Raw genomic sequence first — 18,829 nt, 5'->3', positions numbered from 1 at the left:
GGGCTCTTTGCCGTCTGCTGGCTGACGGCAAAGATCTCGAGGCCTTTGTCGTCCGCTGGCAGATGGAAAAGGGCATGGATGGTGCATGTGGTAGGTTAGTTCAGTTAGGGGGTTAACGGCGTGCTTTGTTGTCTGCCAGCAGACGGCAAACTAACCAAATAGGTCAGCCACAGTGCCCCCAGGTTGCACAGTTAGCTGCCACGTGGCAGGTTTGCCGTCTGCTGGCAGATGGCAAAGCTTTTTGCCGTCTGCCAGCAAAGGGCAAAGAGCCTATACAGCCCCTGTTTTTTATCTTCTTCTTCTTCTAACTAAGGTAGGTAAACATGCCATTTTTTAGCTAAGCTAGGTAAAAAAAAGCTAAGTGTAGGTCATTTTAGGGCTAAGCTAGGTAAATAGGTCATTTTGGATCTTAGTAAGGTTATTTGTCATTTTGGAGGAAAATAAGGTAAGTCTATGTCATATTGGAGCTAAACCAATGTTATCATGCCATATTTTTACCTAACTATGCTAAGTATGTCATAAATGAACTAAAGAAGCTATGTATAGGTCATTTTTAGCTAACCTATGTAGTTACGACATTTTTGAGCTAACTAAGCATATTTTTTCATTTTGGAGGAAAAAAATGCAAAGTATAGGTCATTTAATAGCTATCCTGGCGAAGGTATGTCAAGTTGGAGCTAAGTAAGGTTATTATGTCATTTTCGAGGAAAATAAGCTAAGTCTATGTCATTTTGGAGCTAAACCTAGGTTACTATGCCATTTTTTCCCAAGTGAGCTAATTATGTCATAAATGAACTAGCTACGGTAATTAAGTATATATCATTATTGAGCTATCCTATGTAGTTATGCCTGTTTTTAGCTAGCTAAGTATATTAAGTCATTTTGGAGGAAAAAAATGCTAAGTATAGGTCATCTTATAGCTATCCTAGGTAAAGTATGTTAGTTTGGAGCTAAGTAAGGTTATTATGTCATTTTCGAGGAAAATAAGCTAAGTCTATGTCATTTTGGAGCTAAACCTAGGTTATTATGCCATTTTCCCCAAGTGAGCTAATTATGTCATAAATGAACTAGCTAAGCTATGTATAGATCATTATTGAGCTATCATAGGTAGTTATGCTTGTTTTTAGCTAACTAAGCATATTAAGTCATTTAGGAGGAAAAAATGCTAAGTATAGGTCATTTTATAGCTATCCTAGGTAAAGTATGTCAGTTTGGAGCTAAGTAAGGTTATTATGTAACTTGGGAAAACTTACCATCATCACGGAGGTGAAGGACCGGTCGGGAGTGTGCTAGTGTCAGACGGAGAAGGACTGGTCGGGGTTGCGCAGTTGCGAGACGGAGAAGGATCGGTCGATGCTTCTCGAGAGGCATGCTAAACCAAAGATCATTTGCAATGTCTTGTTACCATGATGCAACTGAAATGTAGTAACTAATGGAACTCACCGTGTCCGCTATACCAATCTAGGGCATCGGCAGAGGGGTCTGACCGTTTTTCTCGCACACAGACTGTATATTTTGTTTTCATGAATCAGTCATATTAATTAGTAATGAAATGAACATTACATGCATGATTTGGCTAATATGTAGGAGAAACATACCACGAGGAGCTTGTATAGGGCCTGGTGACCCAAGTCATTCCGGTTCCTCTCGTCATCCATCATCCTAGCCGTCCTATCCTCCAACTCCTTCTCCCTCTACGCCACCTGCCTGTTTGCCTCTGCCAGAAGCTCCTGGGCCCTAGCCTCGATGGTGAGGTCCATTGGCCGTGGACGAAGACTCATCTTAGAAGAGAGCTCGTCTAGCGCTTCTTAATCTCTAGAGAGTTCTAGGACACCGTATCAGTCCATCCCCAATGGCTGTCGAGCCACGTTTCCTCCATTCACCAGATAGCATCACGAGCTCTGGATCAAAAGCACTCTGGCTCGGGTTGAAGTCATACCCTTTCATCACCTTCCCCCAGTCTCTGTACCTCACGAGCTTGTTGTGGGAGGAGACGTTGGTGAAGCACTCTGGATGATCGAGGTCAGACTCAGAGAATGCATTGGCCTTCTTGTATGGGTAGTATGGGCCATGTCATAGAGATCGTACAGCGGTGGCACCTCCTTCTTGTTGTGATGCGCCTAAAAGAGAGGAAGACCATATTAGTTAAGGGCTCAAGCTAGCATGAAGAATGAAATTGCATTAATCGTAAAGCAAACCACATACCAGTGATCCCCGTACTCAAACAGGTTGGAGCTCCCTGGATGCTGTGGCACACCTCGCATTTGGTCATGCTTATCTATAGCCTTGTTGTGTTCGGCTAGACATTGGGGAGAGAACCACTCATCCACCAACGCCTCCCAACAGTCCATCATATCCACACACCATCTCGGGGGCACCTAAGTTTGGCAAAGAGAAATTTCAGAGCTACGCCTACAAATGCAATCAAGGAAACTAAGTACAATGCCATAAGAATAGGTAATTACCTTCAGGTACTTCTCCTTACTCGGATACTTGGCGCTGCACTTCTGCTTGGCCCTCCTAATGTTAGTCGAGGCGTAGTAGTCTCGAACAGACTGCACCCATGCCTCATGCCGTAAGTTCTGAAGTAGGCACTTGCACTCAGCTTCGAGAACCCTAGCCACCTCCTCCTCGTCTTGCTCAGTACACCTGTAGAAGGTCTGCAATCGAAAAAGACAACATAGATTAGTACAATCACTAGGTACTGTTGATTTTTAATTCTGTAAGGAGAAATTACCCAAAACTGCCGCCTCACAATGTCGGCCACCGTCTCGCACAAGTCATAGTTGACCCTCTCCTCCGGCGGGGCCGGGGCAGTCACGTACAGCTCCCAGCTCAGTGCTAGCTGTGGAACCTGGCCCTCACCGGGCAACATGACCAACCCCGGGAAGTGGTGCTGGCAAAGCACACCAAGGACCTGGTTGGGCCTGCGTGCACGAGAGGCGTATTTCCAACCCCTGCAGTATGACAAGGCGAACACATTCAATATTAATTTGAAGAACATGAAGGACAATGGTCAAAAAAGAGTAAATGCACTTACTTCTCCCCGTTAGGCTCAATCAACCACCTGTGATCGCGGGTCGCCGGCACGGCTGGGAGCTTCGTACCACCACACTGGTAGACCTTCTTGCCCTGCTCAACTAGCTCGCCCTAGCTAAAACTATCGTCAGACCAGGTGTCCTCGCCATCAGCATGGCCACCAGTATCCGGAGTCACGTGGGACGAAGACTCCGGGACCCGAGTCTCCTGGGACGAAGACTGTGGGACCCGAGTCTCCTGGGACGAAGCCTCTGGGACCCGAGTCTCCTGGGACGAAGGCTCATCGACCAGAGGCTCGTCAACCCGAGGCTTGTCGGCCTGAGGCTCTTGGACCGGAGTCTGAGTTGGGTCCACCTGACACGGAGCACTACGGTGGTCCGGAGAATCAGCTGGGGGTGGCAGCAATGAAGGCGCAGCAGCCTTCCTACCTCTCCCGCTGCCACGTCCACCTCTAGCAGCCCTCTTCAGCTTCCCCTGACCTCAACCGGTCGAAGAAGAAGCACCCGCCGGTGTCTGCATACTGTCATCCAGCGCTCTCCAGAGGTGCTGGGGTGGAATAATAATACCCCTCCCAACACGCACCGAGGAAGGAGCCTCAAAGTTCTCTCGACCCGCGCCCACCATCTGTCAACACCTGCAATGACAAAGAGTAAACAAAGTTAGTACAACATAAACATTAGAAAATATTTAAGTGTGTATCATCATCATGAACATAATAAAATATTTAAGTGTGTCGGGGTCAGGGTAAGCTGTGACGGGGTCACTGTGTCGGGGTGTCGAGGTGGGGTCGGGGTATCCTGTTGGGGTCGGGGTCAGGGGGTCAGGGCGGCGACCCTCGACTCCTCGACCCTCAACTCCTTGACCCCTCGACCCTTGACTCCTTTTCCCGTCGATCCTCTACCCCTCTACCCCTCGACTCCTCGATCCTCAACCCCTAGGCCCTCGACTCCCTTTCCCCTTGATCCTCGAGCCCTCGACCACTCGGCGACCCTCTTTTCCCCCGGCAACCCTTTTTTTCAACTTTTCCTACTTTTTTCATCTTCTACTTCTACTTTTTTTTTCATACTTCTTTTTTTCTTCTTCCTTCTTTTCCTTCTTCCTCTTGTCTTCATTTTCTTCTTCATTTTCCTTATTTTCCTTCTTCCTCTTGTCTTCTTTTTCTTCTTCAAGTAATCAACCTAAATCAACTAATTATCCTAAATCAACTAAAATCTACTAACCTAAAATAAACTAAAATCTACTAACCTAAAATAAACTAAAATCTATTAACCTAAAATAAACTAAAATCTACTTTTTTTTCTTCTTTTCTACCTTTTCTTTCTTCTTCTTCTTCTTCTTCTTCTTCTTCTTCTTCTCCTTCTTCTTCTTCTTCTTCTTCTTCTTCTTCTTCTTCTTCTTCTTCTTCTTCTTCTTCTTCTTCTTTTTTCAATGTTTTGTCCTCCTAGTCGTTTTAGGTCTTGTTTCTTTCTTTCTTTCTTTTCTTGTTCTTGGGCTTATATCTAACTAAGTAATTAACCTAAAGAAACTAACTAAGTAATTAACCTAAAAATAACTAACTAACTAATTAACCAATGTACATTAGGGTAAAATAAATAATTAATTAACCTAAAAAACTAACTAACTAACCTAAAACAAAAAACAAAAAAAAAGACAAAAAGAGGAAAAATAAGACTCACCAGGGGCGGAGAGCGGCGCCGGGCGGGGGGGGAGCACACGGCGGTGGGTGGCCTAAGAGGAGGGGGCGCCGAGGCAGCGGGGGGTCGGCGGTGCGGAGCGGAGCACCAGGCGGCGAGGGGCGGAGCGGCAATGGGCGGCGGGGCGCCGAGGCAGCGGGGGGTCGGGGGAGTCAGGGGCATGGGGCGCTGGGGGTCGGGGGCATCGGCGATGGTGGTGGTCGGGGGCGGCGGGGTCGGTGGGTGTCGGCAGCGGCGGGTTCGGTGGGGGTCAGCGGTGGGGCATGGGGGCGGTGCGGTGAGGGAGAGAGACAGGGGTGGGTGCGGGGCGACCATTTTTAGTTAGGTTTAATTTCTTTGCACTCTGCTAGCAGACATCAAAGAGCGTAGATTGTGGAGTCGGGCCAGGGGGAAATGGCTGTTAGGTTGGCTATTCTCATTGCCGTGTTCTAGCGGACGGCAAAGAACCTTTGCCGTCGGCTAGCGGACGGCAAATGAAGTGGTCGTTAGGTGGTTCTCGTTAGTGGGCCACCTTCCCTCTTTGTCGTCGGCTAGTAGGTGGCAAAGGGCAGGCTGACGACAAACATCCTCTTTGACATCTGCTCTTTCTTTGCCGCCAGCTTTCTGTCCCACAGATCAGGAGCTGATCGAGAACCTTGAGGCCAAAGTGAGTGCTGACAGCGCGAGATCTCACCCTCTCATCAATTTGTTCATACCAACCACTGACAGCGAGCACGACATATGCTACACCCATCCCGAGAAACTTCCAGGTCAGACACCGATCGACCGTCTACTTGCACAAACATATTCGTTTGTTTATAGCTCTATTTTTCTTTTTAGACGCAGACCTAGTGAAGCAATTACAATTTGACAGTTAATTAAAGGTGAAACAAGTGACTGCAACATGCCAAAGATGTTATGAAAAAACTACCAACTCCGTAAACTAAAACCTATATTCGACAATACTGCAGGTATCACACTGAGTGGCCTAAGCAAGCATTTCTTCCAGCGCAACTCCAGGGCATTCTAAAGGGGCACGTGGACGCGTTGCAAGATACAGTCGGAGTGTGGCATGCACGCGATGTGGCACAAGACCAGCAATACCTTGCCGGTGATGCTCAACAGTCGGCAAACGGACAGCAAAAAGTTTCTGGTGCTGCACACCACAAGAACTTTGACCACCAGCGGACCAACTAGGTGATGCACCAGTACCACCTCGGGGACCTGTAGCAAGAGAAGGAGCAGGAGCTGGTCCTCTGCAAGATTTTCTACCTGAAGAACACTAGGGCTAGGACTAAAAGAGTATAAGTTAGTTTGGTATTGGTACTTGTACTACCTGGTTGTCTGCAAGTTGGTATTGTTGTTAATGATCTTTCGGTATTAACTTGGCATTTGCTTCCGACAATCAATTTTTCGAAATGAATTTTCAGGCACCTGATTTTTATTTGATGTGTAGCATAAGCACCTGCCATTTGAATTCCTAGTTCTCCAAATTGTTTACATCTTCTAAGTACGCAGGGGATCCATCCGGTTTCACAGGCTGATAGTTGGGACGCAGCACATCGGAACTGGGCTGTGGCATGCCAAGCCCAGCTGCAAATTGTTAAAAGAGAGGAGTGATGGATTTGGGCCTTCCAGAATAGTTAAGTGTCGCGACCTCGATCCTGAAGCGCCTCCCATGGACTAAAAAAAGGCCTAGTCCGTTATTATTAGTTGAAATATGTAAAATATTCCATAATGAAAATAAATATGTAAAATGCTATGAATTTAGTCTGCTTTCATTGAAAAGCATCCAATTTGCATGAAATTCGTCCATGGAACCATAAGACGGCTGTCCATACAGAGCCTAACAGCAAGTTCATGGCCGTATGCAAGCAAGTGCATGCACTTATTATCACGATGGGAAAATAATGCTGATGTCTGACATGGTGAAACCCATGAAGTCTTCAATGTACTCAATAAACGAGAGAATTCTGCAAGTACAGACTAATAACTGGGATCCAGGAGGTATATTGTTTGTTCAGGTCGAGCAATTTTCAATTGGGCTGTAGACTGACCAGGCTTGATTTTGTTTTTAACAGGCCCAGCCCATGACGAAATGGGGCACAAAGATCCAGCAGGTATCTTCTGGAATCTGGCCCGCCAGCGTTTGTTAGATTTTATCTTAGAACATCCGCAGGCAGTTTTTTTACTGAATCAAACACACAACTCAGTTCTATTTTCCTTTTAAAATGCCATGTCCTACTTCCATTTTCTAATCTCTACCTATAGTTTTACTAGTTCATATACCTGTATTATTATATTGAAAATACATAAAGTTCTCTTTTCATATTTACATCCTTAGTTTTTTTCCTTCCCAGCACTGATTTTTTTACCACCGGATTTCCCTTAAACCAACTCAATTGTCCCATGTCTTATTTGCTTAGAAAAAATAAATGATTTTTTGGCAAATCAATAAGTTCTTAAAAATTAAATTTTTATCATTTCTGGATTAAAACAGTTTGGACTCCACCAAAATATGCAAAATAAGGTTGAACTTTTTAACCCTGGTCCTGCGCAAAAAATGGGCTATAATAAATTCCTTAAGAATTAGCAAATGGGCTGCAAATTATTAAAAAAATAGCAAATGGGCTCTATGTTGTCTGCCTTAGATTTGGAGGCTGACTTGTGGGCCTACTAAGTTCATGCGTACAAAAGGTTTCTCAAAAAAATAAACTTAGTCAACAATCGACTCTACCAGCATCAGACTATTAGATGTCAATCTAACGACTATGGTGCTTCTTCAGTCTCTGATTTTCCTGCTCCAGTCGCCCAAACTAGCGCCAATGGAACTGCCTGCTCCCGCCTCCCGTGGCCTGCTGCGCTGTCTGGCAGGTCTCATGTCCCCACCATATTAGCATCCCTAGCCTGGCTATCCCTCTACTCACCCACACCTCCTGTTATTCTCCGGTGACAGCAGCCTCACACTGCGTCCGAACAAGTAAACCCTCGTACCCACTCTGTGTGGGAAACAACTTCCGAGTCTTCCTCGACTCTGGGTCGTTCCCTTACTTGGCCTCGTCGTCGTCCACCACCTTGGTGCTCTCGGCATGGCATGCTCAATGAATGACATCCATCGGAAGAGTACTGTACGTAGAGAGGCTGATAGTTTGGCCCACGTCCGCACGCAAGGAAGTGGCTCCTTTTTTTGCGTGTAGGAAGTTCCTCCTTATTACGCGCAAAATAATAATTCCTCCTCCTCATAGCCGGGACCCACAGGAAGAGCCTCTGTATTTGGCGAAAAAAACATTCCCCTCGCTGATAGCTCGGATCCACCAGCTATTACGCACAAAAATAATGAATAGCCCCATTGCTAGGTCGGGCCCTCCATATTCCGAGGCTGACTTGTGGGCCTACTAAGTTGACACGGACGCAGGGCTTTGTCAACTGAGTCAATATAAATGATTCTAGGTGCGGTGACCGTATGATTTCCATCCAACTGTCGTCGTGCTTCTTCAACCTCTGGTCTTCTTGCTCCAGCCGCCCAAACTAGCGCCGACCGTGCCGCCTGGTCCTGCCTCCCGTGGCCGGTTGTGCTGCCGTGGAGGCCTGACCGCCCCTACTCCAACCTCTGGTCAGGCCATCCCTCTACTCACCCACACCCCCTGTTATTTTGCGGCGATGGCAGCCTCACACCGCAGCCAAACCAGTGAACCCTCATACTCCTCTCCGCATGGGCATCCACTGCTGCGTCTTCCCCGGCTCCGTGTTGACCCCTTCCTAGGCCTTGCCATCATCCATCGACTTGGTGCTCTCGGTGCGGCGTGGTCAATGTGGTCAGGGAACAACTTCCATCAGAAGAGTACTGTACGTGGAGAGGCTGACAAGTGGGTCCATGGATGCAACAAGGAAGTGCAACCTTATTACGCACAAAATAATGATTCCTCCACCTGACAGCAAGGACCCACCGAACGGGCCACCGTATTTCGCAAAAAAATATTCCCCCCTGACAGCTGGGACCCACCATCTACATCTTCGCACGCAAGGAAGTGCCTCCTTATCCTCCTTGACAGTCAGGACCCACCTGGAAGAAGCGTACGTAGCGTTTTGTCATTCTGGCCGTGAACGTGTACATACATACTGGTAGATCGATCTGTCTACAGGCTACAGCGATGAACCGTGGCCGAGTAAGGAAGGGCACATGTCAGAGTAGAGGTGTGGACATAACATGTACATGTACGTACATCTAGGGTGCAATAAAGTAAATACAACGACGTACGTACATACGGGCGGGGTCTCGAACGCCTATTCACGCATACGTACGGCCAGGGCTCGTGTACATGGCTAGGTCGGAACGGAGAAACTACATCTTCGTGTTTATCGGGAGGCAACGGAATGCGTCGTGTTCATCGAGAGCCAACCGGCTTGGATGGAACAGCCGAAACGAGGCCTGGCGTACCGCAGAACTAAGGAAACGGCCTTGTGTTCGACCGGCTACGGTTGAAACAACATCCTGTTCACCGGGAGGGGTGTGGCGTGCAGCAAAACTGAGGAAACAGACTTGTGTTGGAGCTCTACGGTCGGAATGGAAGTCCTATTCATCGGGAGAGGTGTGGCATACCGCAAAACGGAGGAAACGGACTTCTCTTTGACGTCCTACGGTCAAAATGGGGGTCCTGTTCATCGGGAGGGGTGTGGCATACTGAAGAAGGGACTCGACGGGCTACTATTCATCCACCGTCTACTGCCTCCACGGGGTACTGTTGATCCAACGTCGACCTCCTCAAGCCTCCGCCAACTACTGTTCATCCACGGGCTCCTATTCATCCAGCCTCCACCGCTCCTCCACCAGCTACTGTTCAACCAGCCCTCTCCACGGGGTCCTGTTCAACCACCCCTCCACGGGCTACTGTTCAACCAGCCCTCCACCCGCTATTGTTCAACCAACCCTCTCCACGGGGTCCTGTTCATCCAGCGGCAATGACCTCTACTACCACGGGGTCCTGTTCATCCAACCCCAACCAGGAACTGTTCATCCATCCCCCCAACAACGCTCACTGTTCATCTCTTGTGAAGGAATCGCTCGATCGGGTTCAGTTAACAGCCTGGGATCGATCGATCGCGCGGGTTCAATAACGCATGGCCTGCGGTACATGTATGAGAGAAACGGGCATCGCTCAGCCCCGACCACCAACCCTAACCGGGCACTCCCCGATATATTCCTCGCCCTCGCTTGTACAACGGTTTTTTCCGTCATGGACGGCACAAAAAATGTCATGCAATTACGTCTCCTTCCTGCCCAGGACGAAAATCCCATTTTCAATCATGATTTTCTATCATAGAAGTAGGAGCGCACCACATCTATGATGATACCGGGTTTTTGTCACAATTATCATCTTAAAAGTGTCATAAGCATGACAGAAAAAAATCGTTCAACCCAAAATGTCACGGATGTGCCTTTTTTTGTAGTGCTAGTTCATCTCTTGTGTTCAATCTTTGTACCGGAACCTCAGATTGGTACATGTGGGTGACTAGTAGTGTTGATTACATCTTGTAGCTGATTACTATATGGTTTATTTGGTGGAAGATTATCTGGTCAGATCCATTATGCTATTTAATACCCTTTTGATCTTGAGCATGATTATCATTTGTGAATAGTTACTTTTGTTCTTGAGGTCACGGGAGAAGTCATGTTGCAAGTAATCACGTGAACTTGATATGTGTTTGATATTTTGGTGATATGTATGTTGTGATTCTGATAGTGGTGTCATGTGAACGTTCACTTCATGGCGCTTCACCATACTTGGGCCTAAGGGAATGCATTGTGGAGTAGTTATTACATGATGGGTTTCTAGAGTGACAGAAGCTTAAACCCTAGTTTATGTGCTACTCGCTTCGTTCCAAATTACTCGTCGTAGTTTTAATTTGAACTAAAACCACGACAAATAATTTGGAACGGAGAGAGTACTTCGTAAGGGACCGATTTGGATCCAAAAGTTTAATGCTATTGTTAGATTTTTATCTTAATACTTTTCTCATAGTTGCAGATGCATGCGTGGGGGTTAATCATAAGTAGGAGGTTTGTTCAAGTAAGAACAACACCTAACGACTGGTCCACCCACATATCAAATTATCAAACTAGCGAAAACAGATCAAACCAACATGATGGAAGTGACTAGATGAAATTACCGCGTACCTGAAGAACGCTTTGCTTATTATAAGAGACCATTTTGGTCTATCCTTGGGCTACCTTGCTGCAATTTATTTATTGTTACTGTTATTTTCTTGTTACAAATTACCTGCTATCAAACTATTCATTACCAATAATTTCAGTGCTTGAAGAAATTACCTTGTTGAAAACCACTTGTCATTTCCTTCTGTTCCTCGTTAGGTTTGACACTCTTATATTACTTATCGAAAGGACTACGATTGATCCCCTATACTTGTGCGTCATCAATACACAACCATCAATACAATGAAAGAAGGACGTAGGGTATTACCTCTTCGAGAGGACCTCAACCTAGGTAAATATTTTTTCCTTCGTCCCTTGTTAACCATTGATCCGAGATTCACAACTCCAGACTGCCTCCACTCAGGTCTGCCGGTTTTACCACTTGGTGCTTTCATTGAGTGTTCTGTCGTGCGATCAAAGAAAAGATCAATGGTAAATCCATGGATGAATTGCAATGTTGGCCAGGATGACATCTTTGTCCCTCACCATCTCGCACCCGTCGAGAACTTCGCCCTGGACCATGTGGTAACTTTGGAAAGCTGGGACTACACTTCGGATTCCCATGGTGAGCTTGTTCTTTCTGGATGGGCTTTAGGCCTAACGAAAGACCCGTCGGTTGCCGCAGGCTCAATCCCTAGACCGATCTCGAATCTAAACCTCGGATCCGGCCGCCCGATTGGTTTGGTCCCATCCTAGGAATCGGTTGCAGCCACACCAGGTGAGGTCCTCAACATCAAGTCAGGCCTCGAACCCAATCTGAGTTCAAACATGGACCCTACATCAAGTATGGATCTAATCTCCCAACTGGTGGCCTACAGTAAAAATGGGCCAGCCAAGACTCCGACCTCACGTCAATTAGCGCCTGGATCATGGTTCGAGTCTGCCTGACCTCTGGACATGCCATAAAAACTGAAGATCTGTCCGACCTTAATGAGATGTTGGATTGCATTCAGAGTTTATCAATATTAAATGATCAGACTTTGGTCTATGATGGGATCGGACTTAAAGCCGAGGACAGGGAAATTTCCAACCCACCCACCACCCACCTAGTCGCCACGATCAATAACTTAACCGATAGTTAGACTATGAGGAGGCCACCGACATGGATGAAGATGTCGACTGTACTCCAGAAACCACTACGCCTTCGGCTAACACTAGAAGATGGACTATAACATCCACTTATGATGTATATATGGTGGACACACCTAAGAACCCATCAAGGCACCGACGCAGGCACGTCAAAGATACCAATGGGGGCCTAGCAGGCACGACAACGTCACCACTGACAATGGCGAAGCGGGCGACAAAACTGATAACCAATGAGAGGACATTCAAGCCTCCCCAAGACAGCAAAACAACCTCGCAGGAGTCCATGAAGATGAGGACCCCGATGATCTCTCCGACGGGGCCGACAAAAAATATTTACCTGAATCCGAGGAGGATGAGAGCCTCGAAACCAATGACTATGTACTCCTCGAGGACCCTTTTGAGCAAGAACGGTTCAGACGGAGCCTGGTAGTCACTACCAGGAGTATCAAGACGAAGCAGCAACAACTGCAATCCGATCAGAATGCGCTGAATGACAAGTGGGTAGAAATCCTTTCGGGCGAGCAACATCTTGAGGAACGGAGCCATACCGCGCCTAAATATTATTCCCATGGGCGTCTACTACCAGAATTCGATGAAAATGTCAGTGATAATGTGCTCTTAATAAGCAGTCTGGAGATCAACCTGATCGACTCCCTAGAGGGCGCAATAGGCCAACAAGGGCAAATATACATGGCCAAAAAACAAGACCTCGTCATGACAAAGAGCCTATTCAATACCCCGAGCCCTACGACACACGACGGCGAATAGAAGCAAATCGAGCACCTACTCGGTCCATCTACGGATCAAGGGGGCGTGCACCTTCTTGGCTTGATGGCTACGAGACCTGACTGGATAGGCACAGTCGGGCTCGGGACCAATCGCATGCTCGAATGTCTCCCAACGTCTGGAACGACACTACTCGGTTCCGAGGACCCGCTCACCCTATTTGTTTGACAGAAAAGGTCATGGAACATCAGTTCCTGGATGGGTTCAAACCAATTAACATCGAGCAATATGATGGAATGACCGATCCAGCCATGTGGATCGATGATTTCCTCCCACACATCCACATGGCCAATGGAGATGATCTCCATGCTATTAAATACTCGTCACTCAAACTCAAGGGGTCAGTGAGGCATTAGTTGAATAGTTTGCCTCCTCACTCTATCGGGAGCTGGGAAACACTCAAGGATGCCTTTAGAGCAAACTTCCAGGGCACTTACGTCCAACCTCCGGACGCTGACGACCTCAGCCACATTATTCAACAACCCGGTGAGTCGGATAGGAAATTTTGGAATCGGGTTCTAACCAAAAAGAAACATATAGTTGACTGCCCCAACGCCGAGGAGATCACCGCATTCTAGCATAGTAACTGGGATGACTGGCTTGCACACAGGCTTGGGAAGGATAAGTCGAGGACCATGGAAGCCTTTAGCTCACGTATGACCCATTTTACACTGGAGAGGATAGTTGGCTGCCCCGCAGTTTTCACAACGGTGAGGCTGGTGGCACCTCGGAAGCCCGCGATGGCGATGATAAGCCTAGGCGCAATAAGAATAAGTCTATGCATAAGAATGGTGGGAGCGACACCGAGGATGCCAGGGTTAATGTTGGGTTCAACAACCCTGTAGCTGGATAGAAAAATAAGCCTTTAAAGGGAACAAGGATGGACCCAGCTAGCTGGACAAGATCCTCGACAGACCATGCCAGACCATGGCACCTCGGATAAACCTGCAAATCATATCAATCAGAACTGCTAGGTCTTTAAGTAGGCCAGAAAAATGGCGATGGTGGGTCCAAATAAAGCCATCCCTGTAGCAAAGATGAGGACGAACCTCGGCAGCCAAACAATGGAGGCCAGAAACAATTCCCTCCCGAGGTGAAGGACGTGAACATGATCTATGTCACTCACATCCCCAAACAGGAGAAGAAACGAGCACTTTGGGATGTTTATGCCATCGAGCCCATCGCACCAAAGTATAATTCATGGTCGGCTTACTAATACGTCTCCAACGTATCTATAATTTCTGAATGTTCCATGGTGTTATATTATAATTCTTGGATGTTTTATAATCATTTCATAGTCGTTTTATATCATTTTTTGGTACCAACCTATTGACATAGTGCCAAGTGCCTGTTGCTGTTTTTGCATGTTTTTTACATCGCATATAATCAATATCAAACGGAGTCCAAACCCAGCGAAACTTTTTATGATTTTTTTGGGCCAGAAGACATCCAATGTGCCGGAGAAGCGCCTCAGGGTGCTTTGAGGGGAGCACAACCCTCTAGGGCGCGCCTGGAGGCCCAGGCGTCCCCTGGTGGGCTGTGCCCACCACGGGTGCCCCCAGGACCGCCTCTTTGCTCTATAAATACCCCAATATTGCATAAACCCTAGGGGAGTCGACGAAAATTAATTCTAGCCGCCGCAAGTTCTAGAAACATCAGATCCAATCATGACACCATGTTGTCCATTGGTGCCTCTCTAACGATGCGTGAATAGTTCTTTGTAGACCTTTGGGTCCGTAGTTAGTAGCTAGGTGGCTTCCACTCTCTCGCTTGATTCTCAATACAAATGGTCTCTTGGAAATTCATATGATGTAATTCTTTTGTGGTGTGTTTGTTGGGATCCGATGAACTTTGAGTTTATGATCTGATTTATCTCTTTTTATCCATGAAAGTTATTTGAGTCTTCTTTGATCTCTTATATGCATGATTGCTTATAGCCTCGTACTTCTTCTCCAATATTTGAGTTTTATTTGGCCAACTTGATCTACTTATCTTGCAATGGGAAGATGTGCTTTGTGATGGGTCCGATCTTAAAGTGATTGATCCCAGTGACAGAATGGGAACGGACATGTATGTATTGTTGCCATTAAGGATAACAAGATGGGGTCTATTTCTACATAAATAGATCTTGTCTACATCATGTCATCGTTCTTAGTGCATTAATCTATTTGAACATCAACTTAATCCACTAGATGCATGCTGGATAGCGGTCGATGTGTGGAGTAATACTAGTTGATGCAGGCAGGAGTCGGTCTACTAATCTTGGACGTGATGCCTTGTAACACCCTCGATGTGACTATAGCTCCCACGTGTCGAGGCACGACTTAGAGATATAATCGCATTGAAGGCATATGTCGCAAGTTAGGCAATCTTCACAACATCCCATGTAATATGATAATAAAAAGGGAGATAACATAGTTGGCTTACACTCGCCACGTCAACCAAGTACATTAATAACATTACATCATCCAAACACTCATGGCCCGACTACGGCGCCAAATTAAAAGAGAACCCAACATGCGACACGGTCCCAATCACCCCCAACTAGGCACCACTACTGATCATCGGGAAAGGAAACATAGTAACGTTGATAGTCTTCGTCGAACTCCCACTTGAGCTCATACGTGTCTCCTGGAGCGGAATCATCAGGCCCTGCATCTGGTGTAATAGTAATCTGTGAGCCACAGGGACACAGCAATCTCGCACCCTCGCGATCAAGACTATTTAAGCTTATAGGTATGGCAAGGTAAATATATGGAGCTGCAGCAAGCGACTAGCAAGTATGGTGGCTAACTTATTCGCAAAAGAGAGCGAGAAGAGGAGGCAAAGCACGAGCGAGAAACTAGAGAGCAACCTGCGCAAACATTACTCCAACGCCGTGTCCACTTCCCGGACTCCGCCGAGAAGAGGCCATCACGGTAACACACTCAGTTGATTCATTTTAATCAAGTTAAGGTTCAAGTTATCATAACCGGACATTAACAAATTCCCATCTTCCCATAACCGCGGGCACGGCTTTCGAAAGTTCAATCCCTGCAGGGGTGTCCCAACTTAGCCCATCACAAGCTCTCACGGTCAACGAAGGAATAGACCTCCTCCCGAGACATTCCGATCAGACTCGGTATCCCGGTACAACAAGACATTTCGATAGGGTAAAACTAAACCAGCAACACCGTCCGAATGTGCTGACAAATCCCGATAGGAGCTGCACATATCTCTTTCTCAGGGCACACTCAGATGAACACTACGTACAACTAAAACCAACCCTCAAGTTGCCCCGAGGTGGCGCTGCAAGTGGCTCTATTTGGACCAACACTCAGAGGAGCACTGGCCCAGGGGGGGGGTTTAAAATAAGATGACCCTTGAGTCTGTGGAACCCAGGGGAAAGAAAAGGCTAGGTGGCAAATGGTAAAACCAAGGTTGGGCATTGCTGGAAAAGCTTTAATCAAGGCGAAATATCAAGGGGTTCCCATTATAACCCAACCGCGTAAGGAACGCAAAATCCGGGAACATGACACCGATATGACGGAAACTAGGGTGGCAAGAGTGGAACAAAACACTAGGCGAGAGGCCGAGCCTTCCACCCTTTACCAAGTATATAGATGCATTAAGATAACAAGGCAATATAATGATATCCCAACAAGTAAATAAAATATGTTCCCACAAGGAACGGCCTCCAATCTTCACCTACAACTAGCAACGCTATAAGAGGGGCTGAGCAAAGTGGTAACATAGCCAATGAACGGTTTGCTAGTACAATGGTGGGTTAGAGGTTTGACATGGCAATTTGGGAGGCTTGCAAGCAAGTGGTAGGCATCATAGCAATGGCATAGCAAAAGAGCGAGCAAACTAGCATAGCAAAGATAGTAGTGATTTCGAGGGTATGATCATCTTGCCTGAAATCCCGCAAGGAAGAAGAACGAGTCCATGAAGAAGACAAACGGACATAGACGAACAGGTCCTCACACACACGACGTTATCGGAACCAACCCGAAGAAGCAACACCGGAAAGAAGCAAACAACATAGTAAACAACCACTACAACAACATGGCACTATGCGCAAACAAGTATGATGCATGTCCGGTTTAATGAAGCATGGCATGGCAAAATGCACAAGCAATTCTACAAATTAAGTGGAGCTCACTATGCAACGAGTTGCATATTGACGAAACACCACTGGACTTATTTAGTTCTCTCTCGTTTAGGTACTCAACAATATTAAATGTTGTTAAACATGGCGAGAGGGTGAAGCAAAGTAAAACTACCTATCTAGTCAAGGTTAAATGAGGCCGGAAGCAACGTACAACAATTTCGAAAACTCCTCATATGCATATATTAGGTTTGGTACTGATCTGCCCTAAACATAATTTTAGAGTTGTTAGGCATGCAAAACAAGTACACCATGTTAAACTAGGCATTTTTCTACCCCATTTACATATAAAGTTTGTTAAATTTGGAGTTACGGTTATTTAGTTATGAATTAAACCGTTTAGCATGGCATAAGAGTAAATCTACACAAACAGCAATTTAAACATTTTAACCATGGATGAAAATGACAAATTATTAAACTACATGAAAAACTAAGCAAGTTTCACATATAACTTATTTTAATCCGATGCATGGTTATTAAGTTATTATATGCATGAAGATGAGGGTCTTTTCTGTAAAACAACAGTTTTCTGGAAATTAGCTAAAATTCTCAGCAGGAAAAAAAAGGCATCTCAGGCCGAATCTGTTGGCCCAACAACAGAAAAAAACAAAGGGGCTTCGGCGGGGTGGCCTCACCATGGGCTTTGTCCCAGCAGGAGAGGAAGGAGGCCGGCCTAGGCGCGTGCGGTCGATCTGGAACCGATCAGCGCGAGCGGCCGAGGCACTCTACTTGTTTCTGAAGCACAACGACAGCGGCAGGTTCAGGCTGACGCCAGGATCGGGCAAGGGCGGTGCCGGGCCGGGACGGCGGGATCCAGCCGGCTTGAGGTCCAGGACAGCAGCAGGCGGTGGATCCGGGCGGGGGACGTCCATTCTAGCCGAAGGCGGGGCGTGGAACGAGGTAATGACGAAGCTTCGGGTTCGGGCGGCCATGGACTCCACCTGCGAGGGAGAGAGACAGGCAGGGTGAGTGAGAGGGAGAAGAGCCAGAGGAGGAAGGGAAGGAGGAAGGTGGCGCGACGAGGCCGGCCTGAGGTCGAGGTCTGGAGTAGGGCGCTAGGGTACGCTGCTTGGAGCTGCTCCGGTAACCTGCGGCTCGCGGTCGACGGCTGAAACGAGCGCTCCGCTCGGGAAGAACTGCTACTCGATCCACACGAGAGGAGGGCGAGCGGGGAGGCTGGGCATGGTCGGGGTGGCCGGCGTGCTGGAGAGGAGCTCCGGCGAGGTGGTCGGGATCGAGCTACTCCGGCGACGGGGTGCTCGAGGACACAGGGTGACGGCAGCGCAGAACGAAGAAGGCGGCGGAGGCAAGGCGTGGAGCTCCTCGGCTCCGCGGAGGTGCTCTAGCATGAGCAGATTGGTGGGTGGATAGATCGGTGGTGATTGGCCGATTGATGAATTCGAGGAGAAGGAGATGGTTGCAGGTGGTTGGTTCGATCGGATCTGGGAGGATCCCAAGGTGGGAGGCGACCGGTGGATGTCTGGCAGCGGGGACGATACTGATGGGACATACCTCCTAAAGATTAGGGTTGGACTAGTTTATATACGCCTGCGGATTAGGTTAGGGGCTATCCCGTCCCTCCGATCAAAATTAGACGGCCAGGAAAAATAGGCTAGGGAGTACAAAGAAGAAAACGGTGACGTTTTGTAGATGTTTGGGGATGATCCAGATCCAACGGTGACGACAGTCTGGGTCAGGTTCGAGACAACTTTCGGACGCGCGCGAGGGGGGCCACGGTCTGACGAGAGAGATTAGGTTGGGCCTGGCGGTAGGTAGTGGGCTGTGTAGATGGTCTCGAGCTGAGAGAAGAGAAGTGAGAGAGGCCCGGCGACTATTTCCGGAGACCGAAAACGTCCGACGTTAGACCGGCTATAATGCCGC

This window comes from Triticum urartu, chromosome 1, assembly GCF_003073215.2.
Source record: "Triticum urartu cultivar G1812 chromosome 1, Tu2.1, whole genome shotgun sequence".
Lineage (NCBI taxonomy): Eukaryota > Viridiplantae > Streptophyta > Magnoliopsida > Poales > Poaceae > Triticum > Triticum urartu.
The sequence above is the reverse complement of the archived record's forward strand: the minus strand, read 5'-3'. Positions refer to the sequence as shown.